Source organism: Lactuca serriola, chromosome 7, assembly GCF_051521515.1.
Source record: "Lactuca serriola cultivar US96UC23 chromosome 7, Lser_US96UC23_V15, whole genome shotgun sequence".
Lineage (NCBI taxonomy): Eukaryota > Viridiplantae > Streptophyta > Magnoliopsida > Asterales > Asteraceae > Lactuca > Lactuca serriola.
In genome coordinates this window covers 20165184-20171183 of record NC_136414.1, presented here as the reverse complement: position 1 = coordinate 20171183, position 6000 = coordinate 20165184, and the positions used below count along the sequence as shown (strand labels likewise).

The following is a 6000-nucleotide window of genomic DNA, read 5'->3' as shown; positions in this document are numbered from 1 at the left end:
AAAGACATCAAAGATAGCTTGGGAGGTTATGCAGAAATCGCTCCAAGGAGCCGAAAAGGCAAAAAAGGTATGACTCCAATCACTCTGGGCTGAATTTGAAATGTTGAAGATGAAAGCTTCAGAAAGCATAAATGATTATGTTACTCACTTGAAAACGGTGGCGAACGAGATGAAAAGAAATGGTGAAGCTCTTGATGAAGTAAGGGTAATGGAAAAATTACTTCGTTGATCAATTAAAAATTTTGATTATGTAGTCATAGTTATTGAATAATCAAAAGATTTGTGCTCAATATATATGGATGAGCTCATCGGTAGTCTTCAAGCCCATGAACAGATAATGAAACAAAATGATGATACTGGTAATTGTGAACAAGCTTTACAAAGAAAGATGTCAATTAATGAAAACCAAGCTAGCAGTAGCTATATACGAGGCAGAGGAAATCATGGTGGTTATAGAGGTGGCTACATGGTTGGACCTAATAGACGAGGCTAAGATAGATATCAATTCTCTGGTGGTAGTCAAGGATTTCAAAGCATAGGAAGAAGAAGAGGTAGGTTTTAACAACAAAGTGAGAAATCTCAGGTCCAAAAGTGGAAGAAAAAAGTCACTTGACAACAGCAACGAAGATAAAGATAAAGATGTTTCTCATATGCATAGGAAATGAAGAAGGCAACAAAAATATTTGGTATTTTGATAATGGTGCAAGTAACCACATGTGTGGTTATAAGGATCAATTTATGAAGTTGGACAAGACAGTAGGAGACGTTAGCTTTGGTGATTTATCAACGATTCTTATCAAAGGCAAAGGTACAATTATGATTCTTTCAAAGGATGGTGATAAGAAGTATATACATGATGTTTATTATGCATATGCTTTGAAAACAAATGTAAAATCTCAAAAACCATGGTAAAAATTTTTAATTTTTCAAAGCCATTTCATAAAAAACATAAGTCAACCATCATTGTTTCCAAAACATAATAATAAAAATTAGAGTATCAAATAATATTTCTTAATAAAACAATCCATATGATGATGTGTACGATCAAGCCTTCGCCTTCCCCTGATCTTCTGAAGTACCTAAAACAATAAAATCCACAACTGTAAGCCAAAGCTTAGTGAGTTCCCCCAAAATACCCTACACAACAATACACGTACAATGCATGCATACATGAGCCTACAGTCTGCCTGGACCGCCTCGAAAGGCCTACAAGATGTCTGGATCGTTGTACCGAGCCTACAATCTACTGGCCTGCCTCACAAGACCTACAATAGTTGGATCGCTCCCTTGGGCCTACAGGCTTACTGGACTACCTCACAAGGGCCTACAATACACTTGACCACCCGAGTATTTTGGCCTACAGCACAAAGCAGGACCGTCTTAACCCAACCAACCATAATATATTGACATATGCACATAAACAAACAAATAAACAATAACCATAAATACAAGTAATCATAACAAATCACTACAGCATACCATCATCCTACACGCAAGGATACATATTGTAATATAAAGTATAGTGAGAAAACTCACTTCGCAGTCTAGCAGATAATCTTACAGCTCTCGCAAATCCAAAAACCGGTACTATATGTCACCTATACAACAATCAGGGACCAATTCTTAAACTACAACCCAGAACCCTCAAATTGACCTAAAGTCAAACTTGGTATGTAGCAATTAGTAAAAACAGGTCAATTTTCGGCTCTCAAACCACCGCAGACCACTATGTATTAAAGATCAATTATGTATAATTTTATGTTTATAATGTATACTGAATACATTATACTCATATTTATTTTAGAACGTTTCAAACTGCTCAACAATTCATCCATCATTATGGATCGAGTCAAAAATCACAAAAAATAATTCTATTTGTGACGTTAAAAATGAATTTTTGCATCAAGTGTACTTGTAACCAATTTATGATCAAATTGGATTGATTATACTCTCGGGACTTCGTGGATATAAAAAAACATAAAAAACGGAGGTTGTATGCACAAGTTACATCCTTTTTAAGAAACTAAATCAGTAAAATATTGATTTTCTTAATAAACAAAAACTAAATTGATTCGTTGAGGTACCTGCACACCCCCATATGGAAATTCCAAGAACGTTTTTAGACTCAGACATAGATCTAATATTTGATTTCATAATCACAATATTTTTAACCCGTAAATTTAACAAAGTCGCTAAAACGGTCGAATATGATCCAATACTCACGAAACTTTAAACGTATGTTCCAGGAGTTCTACATATCAGATATGTTTTCCTTAGTTTTGGCTCCTGTATAAATACCTAATGTTTGTAATAACAATGTAAGAGAGTTGTATGAGAAAAGTGAAGTGAGTGATATAAAGATAGAGCAGTAGCTCTTGTTTAAAATACTTTAGTTGTTCTTGTGTGAGTAATTTTAGTCTACCATCTTTGTTTCATTATAACCACTAACATTATAATTATTAAAATATTATGTTTAAAGTGGTAGACATCTAAATGAAAGAAACCATAAACTCACTAGCTTACCCAAGTATCTGTGAACGTTGGTACGAGTTAGGGTGCCAAATATGGAGAAGGAGGAGAAGGGTTAGGTCACCACCATCGTCATTCCTTCGCCTCTCACCGTCATATATGCTTCCACCACATTCCACCATCTCTATTGTTCGGCTTTATCCCCTTCCATCACCACCATTGATCGGACACTCATTTGCCACTCACCATCTCGTCGTCTTCCACCCCTTACATCATGTTACATAAAACTTATTGAAAATTCACCTCCCATCACCACCATTGGCGATTCACTTGGTTTTGTGCACACTCTGTAACTAGTTTGTAACTACTCTAACTACTCATGGTATTTATGGGAGGGATGTCGGAGACGATGGGGGAGGAGATACAGGGATGAGGACTCGTAATGGAGAGAGTGAGACGGAGGAGTGTCTAAAAAGTTAGGGTTTTTTCTTGTTATTTGTTCATAGAAGAATATAATGAAATAAATATGTAAATTACATAAATGGTTCTTATGGTCTACAGTATTTTAGAGATTTGGTCCAAGAGTAATAAGTTTCGAACATTTCAAAAAAATAACAAGTCAAAGTTTAGATAACGATTAAGGGACCAATTAACCACAACAACTTCCCAGTAAGCAAAATATAAAGTTGGACTAAAGTTGTGTGTTTTTAAAAACTAAATGATCATTTCTGCAATTTTGTTTGGGAAATATTTTATAACGGATTAATCCCGTTCTTGATAAAAACCAACTTCTATAAAGTATAAACCCACATTTAGACAGTTGAACATAAACTCCAACATTCATTTAATAATCACATTCTTTTTCCAAACTAAAACGAGGTTCAACCAAACATATAACGGTGCCATAAATCCTACATTGCAAACCCCAACCGAATACGAATCATCGTGTATTAAGGGATTTCCATTGTTCAAGTGCTTGTGATCTTTGTTCTTTGTCCCATTTCAATCTATTCACAGATCATTAAAGATGACTTCAAGGGATGTTGTTGAAGAAGAAAACCGAGGTATACCCTTATTCAAAACTAGCTTTTGATTGAATCTCGTATGCTCTGTTTCTTGAGGTTATTCTTAGGCTAAATCTACTGGTTTCGTAATTGTTTCTCTGTTAATGCCTTTTTCTGGTTAAATTGCGTATAATCAGTATATGATTTCAGGGTTTTTGATCTGTTTTCTTGGATGATTTTGTGTTGATATGTGAAATTTGATGTTCTTTCTCATTCTAAACCATCATAATTTAAATCCTTGATTGTTGTTGGGTTTTCTTAATCGGAAAGTTTGAATGTTAATTTTGTCATCAGATGTAAAGGAGAAGAAGATACTGAGTGAAATCAGCAATCTCACTGCAATCACTCGCCCTGTTACAAGAAGTTTACGTGCACAATTAATCACCAATGCAATACCTCAAAACCAAAAGGTGAAAGAAAAAAAAGTTCTCAAATTTATTAATTAATCGCACAAAATAAACATTACACCATTTTTTACACAACTTTTTTTAATGTTTTCTAGCTTATGTAGAATTTATTATTTTTTTTACAAAATTGACCCACATCTTTTATTTGATGGTGTTGTACAGAAACCAATGGCAATAAATGTAAATAAGTTAAGCCTACAATAATCAAGACAAAACCACCACCCGTGCCACAAAATGCAACTGTGATCAAGATCAGTCCAAGCACCGAAGAATTGAAGAAACCTAAATCTTGGTCTTCACAAAACAAATCTCCTCAATCGTCACTCACTTCAACACTGACTGCCCAGAGCAAGGTTGCCCGTTGCCCGAAACAACCAAATTTTGTAGATATTGATGCTCAAGATGTTGATAATGAACTAGTTGCAGTTGAGTATGTTGAAGACATATACAGATTCCACAAACTTGTTGAGGTACATATATAAATAGATATAAAACCCTAGATACAACATGTATATATATATATATATATATATATATATATATATATATATATATTTCATTGAATTATTTGATGTGTTTATGATGCAGAATGAAACCATGGTTAATGACTACATGCATACACAACCTAAGATGACCGAAAAGAAAAGGGAGAGTCTGATCAACTGGATAATAGAGGCTCGTGATGCATTCGATCTCATGAATGAGACGGTGTACCTTACAATCAACATTATTGACATATTTTTGGCATCTAAAACTGCCGCTAATAGAGAATTAAGGTGTGTAGGAGTTGTTGCAATGTTTATTGCATCAAAATATGTAAAAATGCGGACAGATTCAATGGTGTATGATTTTGTGGAAATCTTGAATAATCAATACGAGAAATAAGATGTTTTGGTGATGGAGAAATGGATTTTGAGTCAATTGGAATGGAGTTTAGCAGTTCCCACACCGTATGTGTTTCTCACGAGTTTCCTCAAAGCCGCCGCAGCCATAACCCCACTTGAGATTGAAGTACATATTTATTTCGTTTTTTTTCGTTTCGGTATTAAATTTTAAAAAAATGATTTGGGGTAAAATGGTCATTTTACAATAACTTAATGCCTCATATCTAACGGTGTTAGCCATAGGTACCAAACACCCAACAAACTGAAACCACGAGGATTGTCCATGTAACGAAGTTCGATAGTCGGACTGAACTTGTAATTTCCACTATAACACAGGGATTTGTAATTTGATTATGATATTTGGAATATTTGGAATAGGTGGAGTAGATGGTGTATTTCTATGCAGAATTGGGAATGATGAATTATCATATCATCATAAGATTTTGTCCATCTATGGTCATTGCATCAGCGGTTTATGTTGCACGCAACGCTCATAACAAAAACCATGTGTGGCATAAAACACTTGAAATGTACATAGGGTTTACAGAAACACGAGTGATGGAATGCGTGAAGATGCTAGTGGTGACTCATCTAATGGTGAAGGATAGTGAAGGATGGTGAAGGAAAATGGTAGTGATAATTATGAATATATATCGGGCAAATGTTATATTAGCCCATCGAACTTATCGTGTTTGTTCTAAAAGGTCATTAAACTTTTTTTTGTACATTAAGGGAATAAACTCTCGTTTAACCTGTTAAAAAAGTCACTTAACCCACTATAACGGGTTTTAATTTCATTGTAGCCAAATCTTTCAATAAAAAAAAAATCTGAAGAAGTACACTTTAAAATAGTAATATGTGATAGCATCCCACAATTTCAAAACCCCATCATCAAGAGTTTTCCTTAATTATTCTCTCTAAAATGGGATTAGATGCTATTAAACCCTCACCGGCCGAACGGAGAAGAAAACACACCAAATCAATCTACTTCACTTCTATCAATCGACACATACATCACCACTATCCCAACAAAACACTCTACCGTCACCGTCCTCCTCTTCTCCATCCTCCTCACCACCTGTGTCGCTTTCTCCGCCGCCTTCGCTTTCGCATTCCTCTTCTTCTCCTCCTTTACATCCACCAACCACCACCACAACACCACCGCTCTCCAAATCG

At 35.1% G+C, this 6000-nt stretch overlaps 1 pseudogene; it reads left to right on the top strand.

Moving 5' to 3' along the window:
- The first annotated feature begins 295 nt into the window (after positions 1 to 295).
- On the top strand, positions 296 to 5445 carry LOC145063778 (G2/mitotic-specific cyclin S13-7-like; annotated as a pseudogene).
- Positions 5446 to 6000: the final 555 nt, after the last annotated feature.